Raw genomic sequence first — 16,371 nt, 5'->3', positions numbered from 1 at the left:
TTGGTTGTTATCGACAAGACAGGTAAAAACAGGTGTTGGAGAGGCTGTAGAGAAAAAGGAATCTTCATTCATTGCTGGTGGAAATGTAAACTGGTACAGGCATTATGGAACACAGTATGGTAGTTCCTCAAAATATTAAGAGTAGAGCTACTATATGACCCAACAATCCCTCTATTGGTATCTATCTGAAAAACTCAAAAACATTGATACTCAAAGACACATGTATCCCGATGTTTATCACAGCATTATTCACAGTGGCAAGACATGGAATCAACTAAAGTGTCCCTTGATAGAGGATGGAATAAAAAAGATGTGGTAAATATTTACAATGGAATACTACTCAGCCATAAGAAATGATGACATATTGCCACTTACGAGAACATGGATGGACCTTGAGAATATTATACTAAGTGAAATAGGTAAATAAAAAAAGAGCTAAGAACGATTGATTTCACACATAGGTGGAATATAAAACTGAGACTCATGGTAAATAAAAGTGAAATGGTTACTAGGGGGAGAGGGTTGTGGGGGAGGGGAGTAAAAAGGACAAATATATGGTGACAGAAAATAATTTGACTTTGGGTGATGAGCATACATGCAATCAACAGTTCAAATGCTATAGAAATGTTTACTTGAACCCTTTGTACTCTTTTGATTAATATACTCATTAAATTTAATTTCTAAAAAGAAAAGAAAAAAAATTGGTCATAGAATACTACTTCCATTCTTCCCGGAAGATCAGAGAAGGAGAGCTGTCCTTATCCTTCAAATAATTATAGAAGAGAGCCGAAGTTCTTGGGAATGCCAGGAAAGTCAGGAAGCTCTTCCAAAATTGCCACGAAAGCCAGCAGAGACGTTAACTCTGGGGAGAATGAGGTCATAGGAGGGGACCTTGTGCAGTGGAAATATGACTTCCTGCCCTCAGACAGGAAAACAGCTTCTGAGGGATGGCTCATGGGTCTAAGCCAGGTCTCTAGATGCCCTCCAGGTTTCTGATGTGTCATGTGGCTTTAGTGAAGAGGCCATTCTGCAGTTCCTTCTGTGGTGACAGGAACTCTGGGCTGGGCATGTGCTCATGGAGGGCAGGTCTGAGAAGGAGGCATGGAGCTCCATTGTGTGCCCAAGTCATCTGTTTCCTGGTTAGCTTTTTTGTCTCTTCTCCAAGCCTAGCTTGTTTCTTTTCTATCACCAATTAGCACCCAATATGGAACAGTTTTATATACAATTACCACCCAGCATGGGAAGGTTTGCTTTTCAGATTTGTGTGCAGAGCACAGGAACCTTCCTGAAGGAAATGCTATGACACTCAGCTTGTTTTCACTGCTGCCCATTCGGGTGTTTCTAAGTAAGGATGCAAACATGAAATAGAATGTATTAGTAAGTATAACAGAGAAGTGAAGTGTATTTTTAGCAAATATGGCTAAAGCAGATTATTGCAGTGAGGGAGTAAGCTGAGGGAAGGGGAGAAAGGGGCACAGTGCTGGGGATGAGGGTCATGGTGGCCTCTAGGTGTCTCCAGACTTGAAAGATGGATGAGGCCTGAGGATGCCTCTGCCAGGGTGGCTCCTGGAACACTGAGGGCTGCTTGAGGCTACTGTGCTGGTTTTAGAGCCCCTTGTGCTCCTGCTTCTGCATATTGTGGAGGAAACAAGTAGAGACAGGCAGCAGGTCGTGGTGAAGCCAGGTAAGTCCTGTGGCTGTGCATGCATCCGGTTTGGTGGAGAGTATCTGCCACCTCCAACATAGCTGCCACCTGCCACCTCACCTGGAGGATGATGGGGTGGGGGGAGGGGAGGCCTGGTCTGAGGAAGCCACGGGAGCCGAAGGGGGTCAAGGCAGACAGGGCTGTGAGCACGCCGGCATCCTGAGAGGAAAGATGGGGACTTGAATCATGATGGCCAGATTGTGGATCCTCAACCACCCCACCTACCACACTTTATAATTCGGCTTCTTTATCTGTGAACAGAATGTTAATACTTTCTCAGAGAGTCATAAGCCCGAACAAAGTCACAGATAAGGGAAGTTTGAAACTTTTGGAAGAAAATTGCTGAAAATGCTAAGATGTAATGTTATTTCCTCCTGCAGATTAGCTAGAGGTTGACACCTGATGTCAGTACGGGTGTGTGACTGTCTCTGGTACTCTCACTATTCACAGTAGAACAGAGTTCAGCCTCAGGCAGGTCCTTCTGCTGCTGTCCCTCTGGGCTCTGCTACCAGATTGCTCAGAGGGCCTGATGCTAAGGCACTTTCCTCACCCAGGCGTCCGCCAGCTGGGCTCCAGCCCTGCAGTCTGGTCTCTGTTTTGGTCAAGTTAACTCTGGGGTCCTCAGCTTCATGTGGGTCCTGGACACCTGATCTTACATTCTCACTTGCAGAAAAAGGCATCATCATTGTAAAGGATAATTTTGTACATCAACTGGACTGGAACATCAAGTGCCTAGTCATTTGGTCAAACATTACTCAGGGTGCTTCTATGAGGGTGTTTTTAGATGAAATTAACATTTAAATCAGCAGATTGCTCTCCCAAAGGTGTGTGGGCCTTGTCCAATCAGTTGAAGGCCTGAATAGAACAAAAGGTTCATCCACCCCCCAAATGAAGGGAATTCATCCTTCCTGATGGCCTTTGAACTGGGACATTGGCTTTTTTCTGGCTTTTGATTCAAACGGAAACGTGGGCTCTTCCTGGGTCTGGAGCCTGCCAGCCATCAGACTGGGACTTGCACCTGGGTCATTAGCTTGTCAGTTCACCATTGTCAGCCTCCATAATCATGTACGTGGTTTCTTGTAATAATTCTCTTTATTTGTTGGTTCTATTTTTCTGGAGAACCCTGCCTAATAACATAATCATTAAAATTGCACGTTGTGGCCCACACACAATGCCTCTTTCTCTATTACAGGATTTCAGGAGAAGGCAGTGGTGGGTAGACCGTAATATGCAAGCCCTCTCATTGTACAGTCTTTGTGTTGGAGAGGCATAGGCTTAGAGCCGTGGAGGCCCTGCTTTTAGAAAATTCTGTGCAGAGAAAACTAACCCTGTGCAAAAGAAGAAATTAGGAACTCATTTTCACATTAAAATAGGATTTCTTTTAAGGTTCTTTTAATTAACAGGTGTCTTTTTATTGGGAAAATTTTGACTTACTCTAACCCCTCAGGAACATGTGGATTACCAAAGAAACTACCCCTCCCATCAGCCTCTAGGGCATGGCATTGAGTGGCCTGATTGATCGACCCATGAGGCTGATAATTTGATAACTCATTTCACAGACTGTTTCCTAACGACTGGCCTGGACCTGGGAGTTTCCCTGTAGCAGAGGGAGCTTTGGTTAATTTGCACCTTTTTGTTTATTTGGATTTGATTTTCTTGGATGGACACTAAGCCAATCCTCGGATCCTTTTCTAATCATTCAGTGCCTGCAGCTGGCCCTATCTCCCTGTTTATGACACGTAGCCTAGAAGAAGACGCCAGGTAATGGGAATCATTTATGATGGGTTCTCAGGGACTCCTGTTGTCAGGAACGTGGTGTCAGGCTCAAAAGAGTTCTGAAGAGTCAATGAGACAGATTTCTCTTTCTGTTTGGGGGGCAGAACACTATGTCCTGCACAGATACTTGGCAGTATTTATCAAGTCAATATCTGAAATGAAACTATAAAAATATCTATTAATATAGGCTTATTAAATAATAAGCCAAACTTATGGGTTCATGGCCCTTCCATTCTTGTTTTGACAACCTGGGCATTTCAGAATCTCAAAATGACCTGGGAAATACTCTCTCCCAGGCCTTAGGGAATCTCTCCCAGGCTCTCCTTCCTTCACAGACACCACCTGCTCTAATTCTCATGACATTGTTCGCTCTGAGGTAGGAGGGACTGATAACAACTTAGTTTTATGCAGGAGTTGCAGTTAAGGTAAAATTCCCATGTTATCTATTTAAAGGCTGCAGATTGTTTTTTCTGAGGATAAAGGCCTCCAAGCTCCCTGAAATCGCAGATGGGTGCCCAAGTCATGTATGTGAAGGTGGTTAAATACATCTGGTGATTCTTCCATATGCCCTGTGAATTATGAGAAAATGACTATCTTTAGAGTCTTCCACTGAGCCCAAAATGAAGGGTTGGTTCGACTTATCAGACCACAATATAAGCAGTGACTATATCCTGCAGGTGCCAGAGTAGATTTTTTTAGTATAGACCGTCCACATGACATAAACAAATGGAATGCTTTGCCACACTTTCCTTTCTTGGTATTACTAGGGTGTGTGACTGCGTATGCTCTTTACACCCCTCCATTTAATCGTCACCACTCTCATCTCCCAGCCTTTATCTCGAGCTCACACATTCATTTGCCTGAGCTTGACCATCTGCATGGGCAGCTGCTCCCAGGCTCAGTCCAGCTCTGCAGAGAGCCACGCGCTGCCAGGAGCCCAGACACCTTGGAAGCTGCATTCCAGCCTTCAGCATCAGGGGACGTGCTGCTGGACACGCTGTTCTCCGCTTGAGATAGCATGCGAATGAGGCAGCCACACTTACAAGTTCAGGCGCTAAAGGCGTTAGTTGCACCTGGCCAGGGCGTGAGAAGGAGCAGGTCAGCGGTATGCTGGAGTGTCTCCAAGTTTCTCTGGGTGCAGTCTTTCACAGCCCCTGTGTGAGAGCAGCACCCCCAAACACCACAGCCCTTGCCTCTGCTGTTAAGCCTTAATTGGGCCCAGGAAACCACTCGAGGGTTGTCCCATCCCTGCCAAAGGACTCAGGAGACACTGTTCTGAAATTAATTACAGTGTGATAAGTGTGAAACAGCAGTGCTGCCCTTGGGACTGTCACCAAAGCCAGCTGCTGCAGAGTGCTGGGCATTCTGACTTGCTAGATTCTTCTACCACCCAGGGCTGTGGTGTGGAGAGGGATTTGAGGGTCTGCCCCAGCAGGGAAGTGAAGTCAGGGAAGAGATGGGGAGCAGATTTTAAGACAGAAAGAGGAGACAGGATGGATATTGAAAAGTATTAGGGTGTTAGCCCCACTATCCCTCAGTGGTTACTTCCGTAGCATAAGGGAATCAGTCAGGCTTACCTGCTTTATTCACTGGGCATTGAAAAGGAGAATAATGCGGTATAGACACTGGGGTCTGATAACTTACTGGGTTGTGCACATTCGGATTTCCACAGCCCATTTCCACCTGTTATAGAATCATCTTTCCCATGTACACTGGGTTGTAACTATGGGTCACTGGAGGGTATGAGTTTGTATGTGCTATCAACAGAATGTTTGTGTCCCCTCCAGATTTATATGTTGACACCTAACCCACACTGTAATGGTGTTAGGAGGTAGGGTTGTTAGGAGATAATTACATCATGAGGGCGGAGCTCTCATGAATGAGATTAGTGCCCTTATTAAAAGACCCTAGAGAGCTTGCTCATGCCTTCCTCCATGTGCAGACCCAGTGAGAAGATGCCATTATGAACCAGACACTAGGCTCTCACCAGACATTGAATCTGTTGGTGCCTTGATATTGGACTTCCAGCCTCCAGACTGGGAGAAGCCACCTAGTCTATGGTATTCTGTTACGGCAGCCCAAATGGACTAAGACAGTGTGACAGCTACCTGAAGACAGAATCTCAAGCTTTGCTTGAATATGTCTGGGAATGTCTGGGCTGTGCTGTTCCAGTCTGTAATGGATGGCATTGACTTGAGCTTATCATATCGGACAAAAAAGGCACCAGAGTAAGGGCAGAGGTTAAATCAGGTGATATGGCTTCTGTTAGGAACACTTTATTTTATTAACTTGTGTTTTATTTTAAAGTTTGTAAAGCCTCATGGGGAAAGTTGCTTTAAATTTACTCTTTAAAGTAATGCAAAGATAAGGAGATATATAACTTTTTTCTGTATCTGGAGGAAAATTCCCTGTGCCTAAAAGAAAGTCCACCAGAACAAAAGATCCCAGAGTCCACTGTCAGAGACTAAGTTGCAGAGGGCTCCAACTTCTGAGTGAGGCAGTTTTGACTCCGCGTCCTCTCTCTGTTCCTTATCCACCGTGAACTGGGCGAGGCATGCTTACTTCCTCAGCTGTCGAGCACTGTGAGAAGATTCACTGAGATAACATGCAACATTTTGTACAGACCAGGCAGAGGACACCCACTTATTGGTGATTGTTAAAAGTCATTGAGAGATCTGTTGTGATGATTCTCAATACTCTTCTGTTTAATACAATTCTTTCTTTCTTTTTTTAAGTGAGAGAAGGGGAGATAGATTCCCTCATGCACCCCGACTGGAATCCACCTAGCAACCCTTGTCTGGGGCCAATGCTTTGTCCATCTGGACCATGTTCATAACTCAGCTATATTTAGTGCCTGAGGCAGAGGCTTGATGGAGCCATCCTCAGCACCCGGGCCAACTTGCTTGAACCAATCAAGCCATGACTGTAGGAGAAGAGAGAAAGAGAGGAAAGGAGGGAGAAGCAGATGGTTGCTTCTCTTGTGTACCCTGACTGGGAATCGAACCTGGGACTTCCCCATGCTGGGTTGATGCACTACCCCTGAACCAACTGGCCAGGGCCAGTTTAGTACATTTCCACCTGGAGGCGTATTTTTTAAAAAATATGTCCTCTTTGAAAAGGATCATTATGGATAGCATTGACTCTGGATTTTGAGTCTGTAGGCCCCAGGGCCATGTCCCCAGCTCTGGGGCTGGTTTCTGAGGTGGGAGGTTCATAGCAGACAGCCTAGGCCACCATCATGGTGGGTGTCCCCAGTGGGAAGTTGGAGTCACAAAATACACATGCAGCCACTGTTTTTTACAACCATAACTGGTCATGCAAGGGCCTTTTGGAGGGAGAGGAATCTTCTTGACGCAGGGAGCTGGCTACCTCCCCCCCCCCCCCCCAGTCATTGTGGGCTCCAAGCCTGCCCACCTGGCATATTGAGACTCCATTAGGTACTTTTCCTGTAAAAAGTGACAAGAAAGATCTTCGGAGTGCTTGAGAACAGTCTTGACTTGACCGAAACACTTGGCAAGTATGTAGCTGAGCACCCACCTGAGCTAATAAAACTTGCTTGAGGTTGGGTGGAGGGAAGTAAACACATCCATGGGGTTTGCATGCTTGGGCCAATGAAGCTGGCTTCTAGAAGCATCTCACATCTTTCTTTTTAAGTGCCTGGCAGCTCAGACCTAATTCCAGTTGTGTGATGGTCATTGAGAAGGAACTTTCCTTTGGAATTACATTTTTATAAATGGCATCGATTAGGTTCTTTGTAATGGAGGACTCACTCTCAAAGAAAGAATATATAAGCAGATTAAAGATACTACCACTGACAGAAACAGATGAGTGATTTAGAAGTACATTATTTTCTCACTGAGGAATGATTACTTGTGCCTTTTAGGCCAGAGTGGTCCCTGTGACACTAGCCTGTTTGCATATCTGTTTTGTCATTCATCTCTTGTGGGATAGGATCAAGTGGGTTGCTGATGGATTGCCACAGTGAGGTCACACTTGTTTTCTGGTGGAAGCCTTCCCCTCACCTGAGCTTTAGAAGGACAGATGGAAATGCGTGTTTTAAAATGTGGGAATTGCCCTGGCCGGTTGGCTCAGCGGTAGAGCGTCGGCCTAGCGTGCGGAGGACCCGGTTTCGATTCCCGGCCAGGGCACACAGGAGAAGTGCCCATTTGCTTCTCCACACCTCCGCCGCGCTTTCCTCTCTGTCTCTTTCTTCCCCTCCTGCAGCCAAGGCTCCATTGGAGCAAAGATGGCCCGGGCGCTGGGGATGGCTCCTTGGCCTCTGCCCCAGGCGCTAGAGTGGCTCTGGTCGCAACATGGTGACGCCCAGGATGGGCAGAGCATCACCCCCTGGTGGGCAGAGCGTCGCCCCATGGTGGGCGTGCCGGGTGGATCCCGGTCGGGCGCATGCGGGAGTCTGTCTGACTGTCTCTCCCTGTTTCCAGCTTCAGAAAAATGAAAAAAATAAAATAAAATGTGGGAATTGCAGTTTGGAGATGCTGAGAATAATTAAAAGATATGATAGGAAGAAGATTTATCTTTGGACTTGAGACCTGGGATAACATAACAAGCATCTCTTCAGTGATCTCCGAGGGGAGTTATGAATTGCAGAGCAAGATGGGGTCTCAGGACTGGCAGGTGTCCTGTCAGTAGCGACAAGAAAAGTCTCAGCCATTTATAGTACAGTATGTCATATGGGGGTACATATGAGGACCAGATTATCTAGGGAGGATTATCTGTGGAAAATGTTGAACCCCAGGCTAGCTTCACTGTGTGTAGTTTTGGCTTGTAGGTTAGTTTTGAGTCATTTTTTTCTTAGCTGGTGAGTGCTTGGGAAATGCTTGCTAAGTTTTAACATTAGTTTTACACACACACACACACACACACACACACACACACACACACACACTATATTCATTACACACACTGTGTTAGAAAATCATAGGTAGGAAGGCAGATCTGCTGCCTCTTTGCTCCCCCCTCCCCATTCCAGCTTAGTGTGTCACAAAGCTTGTTAGTTTTGAATTCATTCTCATATTCAGGCTTGGGATTTCTTTGTCACTTGTTACCTTCATTGGTTTGGTTGATCAAGAGCTGACTATCATTGTTTCGAATTTGAGGTTTATTAATAACATAAACTATAGAAATCAGTGGGGTAAGAGTGGTTTAAGGATGGAATTTCAGTTTTAGGTGAAAATCTTCTTATTTAGAATTAAAAACACTATTGTCTGGCCCTGGCTGGTTGGCTCAGTGGTAGAGCGTCGGCCTGTCGTGCAGAAGTCCCGGGTTCAATTCCCGGCCAGGGCACACAGGAGAAGTACCCATCTGCTTCTCCACCCCTCCCCCTCTCCTTCCTCTCTGTCTCTCTCTTCCCCTCCTGCAGCGAGGCTCCATTGGAGCAAAGATGGCCCGGGAGCTGGGGATGGCTCCTTGGCCTCTGCCCCAGGCACTAGAGTGGCTCTGGTCGCAGCAGAGCGACGCCCCAGAGGGGCAGAGCATCGCCCCATGGTGGGCAGAGCGTCGCCCCCTGGTGGGCGTGCCGGGTGGATCCCGGTCGGGCGCATGCGGGAGTCTGTCTGTCTCTCCCTGTTTCCAACTTCAGAAAAATACAAAAACAAACAAACACAAAAACCACTATTGTCAAAATCCTTTAATTAAAAAAATGTAAACTGTGAACTTGTGGGCTGAAAACTTAGATTCTGGTTACTTCCAAAGCAAGCACGTTATTTTACTCTCACAACAAAAATTTGCTGCCCAGTTAAAGTTCATGCTGTTTATGAAAAAGGAAAATGCCTTCACCATTTTTATTGCCTGAAAAGTTTCCAGTTGTGGACAAATATTTATTTCTTCTAACTTCCATGTGTACACATGACCTTATAATATTATGCAGGGCATAACAATGACATTAATTTTAGTGACTGCTTAGCGTGAGCTAAATATTAAATATAATCTGGGAATATTTCCAATTAGTTTAAACAGTGATATGCCTTTTCCAATTATCCAGGGTACTTTTCTCTTAAAAGGGGTTAGTTCTTTCCTGTTTTTAAATGTTACCTTAATTTTTAAAATCAAAGACTTTTTTTTTCTAGTTAAAGAAATAAAATGTTAGTTCTTCAATAAAGACAGAATGCCAGAATGGTTCATTTGGGTTGATTGCTCATTTAAGGTTTGTGTCCTTGACAAAGTTAAGAAATATGCATTAGGCAATTTTAAAAGGATGGAAACACTCCAATATATTGTGCTAGTAGAATATAGAAAGGATGTACAACATGATTGTTTGTTGTTTGTCAAGGGTTTAATGATATGAAAGATGAAAAAAACCTGGAAATATATAGTCACCTACTTCAGGAAAAGCTTCTTTCTTTAAAGAATGTTCATTTAAAGGTATGTTTTCTTAAATGCTTCTTTGTTCTCCAAATGATGTGGCCCAAGTGCTTAGTAAATTACCTTGGTAGTTAATGTCTTTAAATTTTTTTAATTGAATTTATTGGGGTGATGCTCGTTAACAAAACTATATAGGTTTCAGGTGTACAATTATACAACACATCTTTTGTACACTGTGTCGTGTGTTCACCACCCCCCAAGTCAAGTCTCCATCCATCACCATTTGTTCTCCCTCCATTCTCCTCCACCACTGTCCCCACTGTCGCCACACTGTTGTCTATGTCCATGAGGTTTCTTCTTTTTTTCCTTTGCTTGATCAATCTCTTTACTCCCCTGTTCCAGCCTCCCACCCCCAACAGCTGTCTGCCTGCTCTCTATGAGTCTGTCTCTCTTTTGCTTGTTAGATCATTAGATTCCACATATGAGTGAAATCATATGGTACTTGTCTTTCTCTGAATGGCTTGTTTCACTTAGCATAATGCTTTCAAGGTCCATCCATACTGTTATAAAAGGTCAAATTTCCCTCTTTTTTATGGCTGAGTAGTTTCCATTGTGTAGATGTACCATCACTTTTTTTATCCACTCATCTATTTGATGGGCACCTGGGCTATGTTCGTGTTCAGTTTGAAAACTTCAGACTTTTTTACTGGCTAATAGTACTTGGGATGAAGGTTGACTGCAAGTCAAAGAAGACTACAGATAACTGAGTCAAATGGGCTGATTCTCTCTTATTCAAGGTTTGGTAGGTGGTTAAGGGCTGGCGTCGCACTTTGGTGATGGCGGGGACCCAAGCTCCTTCTCGTTTATTTCTCTGTCTTGGATGGCCTTGATTTCATGGTGCAAAATGGAGAGCATCAGTGTCCCAGGCAGCAGAATGGAAGAAGGGACAGAGAACAGGGGGCAGAGGAAACATGCAAACTAGCCAGAGCTTAGACAGTTGTGCCTGACTGTAAGGGAGCTGTGGGAAGTAGTCTCCATTCTGAGGTGTAGATCGGGATCCATCTCGGAATCAGGGGTTTTCCCCCTAGAGAAGAAAGAACTTAACTAGAGCCGAACAGCTAGCAGTCTGTGCTGCAGTAACAAACTTTAGCTATACATACAATAGAAACAGTCCATTAATAACATTTCAAAACAAGTTCGATTCCTTTTTATGGTTGTTATGGACTTGAATTCTATTAGCTTTAAGATTTGGAATGCCCTGATAGATCCAGACAGATCTGAACTACAAATTGTTTGTTTAAAATGATGAAATGCTGTTATTTAATAAGTTTTACATAAATTTTCATATCTGTTCCCCAAACAACTAGGGTTGAAAAGTACACAATAATTTCACAAAAACCTGGTTTATGAAAATTGACTAAACCTAAAACTAGGAAGTGACAAGAAATATGCATTAGGTGATTAGACTAGACAGTATATAGGCTGAATGAAGATATAAAGGCTGGTGCAGGGATGTATTTATTTGAGGGGTTTGGGGAAGGAATGGGAAAATGGGAAAGGGGAGAATGTGAGGGGGGTTAGAGGTCAAAGCAATGGGTACTTTTGTGATGAGTAGGAACCCTAGGCTTGAGTCCCAAGGCCAGACTGAAGGACCTGATTTTTCCTGTGGCCAGGATCTTAGTGAGCACCTGGTACCTGGTGCCAGCAGAGCAACAGAGCAGATGACTTCTGGGTTACAGAGGAAGAGAAGGCCTTAGGCCAGTGTACGTGAGTTTTGGTAACAGAGAGAGGTATTCAGGATCTCTTTGGCTATGATCAGGCTAAACTCCATGTCTCTGATGTGCCCAATTTTCAACTTATATAAAACCTGGATGGGGTTGAGTTAATTCTCATTACTGATGTCTTCAGAGAGAGGTCCAAAGACAGCTGCTGGGTGAGTGCTGATCAGAGAAGTTCTTGGCTTCCAGATTAGAGATGGGAGCTGGGGAGTGGTGGTGGGGGGTGGGGAACAGTGGGGAGTAATGAGGAGTGGTGGAGAGCGGTGGGGAGTAATGGGGAGCGGTGGGGAGTAATGAGGAGTGGTGGGGAGCGGTAGGGAGTAATGGGGAGCGGTGGGGAGTAATGAGGAGTGGTGGGGAGCGGTAGGGAGTAATGGGGGGCAGTGGGGAGTAATGGGGAGTGGTGGGGAGTAATGAGGAGTAATGGGGAGTGGTGGGGAGTAATGAGTGGGGGGGGAGCAGTGGGGAGTAATGAGGAGTGGTGGAGAGCGGTGGGGAGTAATGGGGAGCAGTGGGGAGTAATGGGGAGTGGTGGGGAGTAATGAGGAGTAATGGGGAGTGGTGGGGAGTAATGAGGAGTAATGGGGAGTGGTGGGGAGTAATGGAGAGCGGTGGGGAGTGGTGGGGAGCGGTGGGGAGTAATGAGGAGTAATGGGGAGCGGTGGGGAGTAATGAAGAGCGGTGGGGAGTAATGGGGAGCGGTGGGGAGTAATGAGTAATGGGGAGCGGTGGGGAGTAATGGGGAGTGGTGGGGAGCAGTGGGGAGTAATGGGGAGTGGTGGGGAGCAGTGGGGAGTAATGGGGAGTGGTGGGGAGTAATGGGGAGTGGTGGGGAGCAGTGGGGAGTAATGGGGAGTAATGGGGAGCAGTGGGGAGTAATGGGGAGTAATGGGGAGTGGTGAGGAGTAATGGGGAGTGGTGGGGAGTAATGAGGAGTAATGGGGAGTGGTGGGGAGTAATGGAGAGCGGTGGGGAGTGGTGGGGAGTAATGAGGAGTAATGGGGAGCGGTGGGGAGTAATGGAGAGCGGTGGGGAGTAATGGGGAGCGGTGGGGAGTAATGAGTAATGGGGAGCGGTGGGGAGTAATGGGGAGTGGTGGGGAGCAGTGGGGAGTAATGGGGAGCAGTGGGGAATAATGGGGAGCGGTGGGGAGTAATGGGGAGCAGTGGGGAGTAATGGGGAGTGGTGGGGAGCAGTGGGGAGTAATGGGGAGTGGTGGGGAGTAATGGGGAGTGGTGGGGAGCAGTGGGGAGTAATGGGGAGTAATGGGGAGCAGTGGGGAGTAATGGGGAGTAATGGGGAGTGGTGAGGAGTAATGGGGAGTGGTGGGGAGCGGTGGGGAGTAATGGGGAGCAGTGGGGAATAATGGGGAGCGGTGGGGAGTAATGGGGAGCAGTGGGGAGTAATGGGGAGTAATGAGGAGCGGTGGGGAGTAATGGGGAGTGGTGGGGAGCAGTGGGGAGTAATGGGGAGTAATGGGGAGTAATGGGGAGCAGTGGGGAGTAATGGGGAGTAATGGGGAGTGGTGAGGAGTAATGGGGAGCGGTGGGGAGTAATGGGGAGTGGTGAGGAGCAGTGGGGAGTAATGGGGAGTAGTGGGGAGTAATGGGGAGCGGTGGGGAGTAATGGGGAGTGGTGAGGAGCAGTGGGGAGTAATGGGGAGTAGTGGGGAGTAATGGGGAGTGGTGGGGAGTAATGGGGAGCGGTGAGGAGCAGTGGGGAGTAATGGAGAGTGGTGGGGAGCAGTGGGGAGTAATGGGGAGCGGTGGGGAGTAATGAGGAGTGGTGGGGAGTAATGAGGAGTGGTGGGGAGCGGTGGGGAGTAATGGGGAGTGGTGAGGAGCAGTGGGGAGTAATGGGGAGTAATGAGGAGCAGTGGGGAGTAATGGGGAGCAGTGGGGAGTAATGGGGAGTAATGGGGAGCAGTGGGGAGTAATAAGGAGTGGTGGGGAGCAAGGGGGAGTAATGAGGAGTGGTGGGGAGTAATGAGGAGTGGTGGGGAGCAGTGGGGAGTAATGGGGAGCAGTGGGGAGTAGTGGGGAGTAATGGGGAGCAATGGGGAGTAATGAGGAGCAGTGGGGAGTAATGGGGAGCAGTGGGGAGTAATGGGGAGCAGTGGGGAGTAATAAGGAGTGGTGGGGAGCAGGGGGGAGTAATGAGGAGTGGTGGGGAGTAATGAGGAGTGGTAGGGAGCAGTGGGGAGTAATGAGGAGCGGTGGGGAGTAATGAGGAGTGGTGGGGAGTAATGGGGAGTGGTGGGGAGTGATGAGGAGTGGTGAGGAGCAGTGGGGAGTAATGGGGAGCAGTGGGGAGTAATGAGTGGTGGGGAGCAGTGGGGAGTAATGGGGAGCGGTGGGGAGTAATGGGGAGTAATGAAGAGTGGTGGGGAGCAGTGGGGAGTAATGGGGAGCGGTGGGGAGTAATGGGGAGTAATGAAGAGTGGTGGGGAGCAGTGGGAAAGATGAGTTCTGAGATTGAGAGAGGATGGGGAACCAGCTGATTTTAGGACTCCAGGATGGGTTGGGGCTCCTAGAAAACACCAAAGTCAGTGTTGGGATTGACCACGATACTTTACTACATTTAAGCTCATTGGGATGCATTTTAATTCTCTGCAATGCAATGATTAAAAAGTCATATAGGGAAACAAAAATGATATTGCCTTCCAAGTGATGTCATCTAAATTAAGGATTTCTGTGAGTTTTCACAATAGAATTTAGATAGCAGATATTCATGCAAAATTATTTTATCTTTTTTAGTTAAGATATAAGTAATATACAATACTATGTTAATTTTAGGCATGTAACATAGTCATTCAATATTTATATATCTAACAAAGTGACCACCATGGTAAGTCTAGTAACCATCTGACGCAGTGCAAGGTTATTACACTATTATTTACATAACTGGAAACTTGTCTTTCTTGACCCCCTCCCCTTTCTCACTCTTCTGCCTACCCCATTCCCTCTGCAGCCATCAGTTCTCTGTGTCCATGAATCTGTCTCTGGTTTGCTAGTTTGTTTGAGATTCCACATATAATGAAATCATATGGTATTTGTCATTCTCTGACTTATTTCACTTAGAATAATACCCTCTACATCCATCCATGTTGTCACAAATGGCAAGATTTCATTCTTTTTTATGGCTGAGTAGTATTCCATTATATATATATATATATATATCACATATTCTTTATCCCTTCATCTGCTGATGGACACTTAGGTTGCTTCCATATCTTGGCTAGTGTAAATAATGCTTCAGTGAAAATAAAGATGAGATATCTATTCAAATCAATGTTTTCATTCTCTTTAGATAAATACCTAGAGGTGGAATTGCTGGGTCTTCATCACAATTCACTGTGAATAAATTAAGGCATTGGTTCTAAATGACTTGCTTTGGCTCATTCCTGAAACCTACTTTCTTGGTCTTTGTTTTTGCATTCCTGTCAGACATTGTGCTTTATTATCATTTATGTTATTTGTTGATTAATAGGCTAACTGCAAGAGATATGGAAAGGGAATCAGATAAGTAAAAGCTACCCAGAAGTTCTTCCACATATTGTCTTTTTATCAATTCTCAGTATTTAGAGCTGAACTGGTGAGGTGATTTAGGGTGACCGATGACCTTGGCTAAGATTAAGATGTGAGTGGACAATCCTGGGGCTGTGTCACTGCCAGACCCATTCTGCTCTATCTCTGCTGCCCACACTCCAGATCTGCGTGCATATTTCATGATTTTCTCACCTTCCAGGTGCTTCTGAAAAAAAACAAGATGAAAAAAAGAAAAAAAGATACATCAGAGTTGAAAGCAGAAACACAGTTTCCTGTAGCTGGACCTGAGGCATTAGCATTGATCCCTCCGACCCCCACTCCATCCCACCCCCTGCTAAATCTGAGTCTCTCACCAGGTGACTCCAGGACTGTGTGGGGGCGACACACAGGGGGTTTTATGATAGGATGCGGCTGGAACAACATAAAGAAGGCTATTTTCCCATCTTCTACAACAGGTGGCTTTGCAGGTGGGGTTGGGGTGTGCCTTAGAGCAGACTCAGGAGAGCACAGTCGGCCTGCTAGCCGTTTGGTTTTGAGGAAACCTAGGGGGCGCTGATGGGCATTAGCAGCCCCATCACATAACAGGAAGTGCCTGCTGAGGCCTGGTGTTAGTTCCAGAACCCTCACCAGACACTCTGGGACACACTGACACTGTGTGCTCTGCTTGAGGAGAAGAAATTACAGGAAGAAGAAACCTCCCTGGGTCATTTAGAAAAACCATGGCCAAGCCAGGATTGCCCCAGGAGAGTATGGTGTTCAGCTCTGCCGAGGATCAAGACGGAGAAGAAAGCTGAATAATTTCCTCCTTTCTCTCCTGGAGCCGAAGCATTCACTGTCCAAGGCTGGACTAACCTGCTAGTCGACCTCACTGAAGACAGAGGCAGAGGCCCGGTCCCACCTAGTGTGAATTCACTCTGGCAGAGACAGGCCCCCAGAGCTGGGGCCTTTATCTTGTGGGGTGGGAGGAGACCTTGCTGTCACTATGAGTGATAATGACCTTCTTTTCTAGTGGTTGCAAATATATTTAGTACACAACATAGAAGATTAGGTTTTGAGGTCTAGCAACCACCCTTTGCCTTATGACTGGGCAAGTTGCTTGACCTTCAGGACTTCCATATAGAGAGGATTTTCTGTCAAAAGTGGCTTGGGACATCCTGCCAATTTGTCATCTAGTCAGTCTTTCCTTTAGAAGACACCAAAGTAGGGATTCTCTGTGAGAGACTTAGCAGTGGGTTACAGCAGT

At 46.3% G+C, this 16,371-nt stretch overlaps 1 protein-coding gene and 1 non-coding gene across 3 annotated transcripts in view; both read left to right on the top strand.

Annotated features, from left to right (window-relative positions):
* Nucleotides 1-16,371, top strand: part of CAMK1D (calcium/calmodulin dependent protein kinase ID) — a 488,361-nt gene that overhangs the window by 110,066 nt on the left and 361,924 nt on the right. The window lies entirely within an intron of this gene.
* Nucleotides 8,710-8,785, top strand: TRNAD-GUC (transfer RNA aspartic acid (anticodon GUC)). The gene has a single exon. It is a non-coding gene; the product is annotated as a tRNA-Asp (tRNA).

This window comes from Saccopteryx leptura, chromosome 5 (assembly GCF_036850995.1).
Source record: "Saccopteryx leptura isolate mSacLep1 chromosome 5, mSacLep1_pri_phased_curated, whole genome shotgun sequence".
Lineage (NCBI taxonomy): Eukaryota > Metazoa > Chordata > Mammalia > Chiroptera > Emballonuridae > Saccopteryx > Saccopteryx leptura.
The sequence above is the reverse complement of the archived record's forward strand: the minus strand, read 5'-3'. Positions and strand labels throughout refer to the sequence as shown.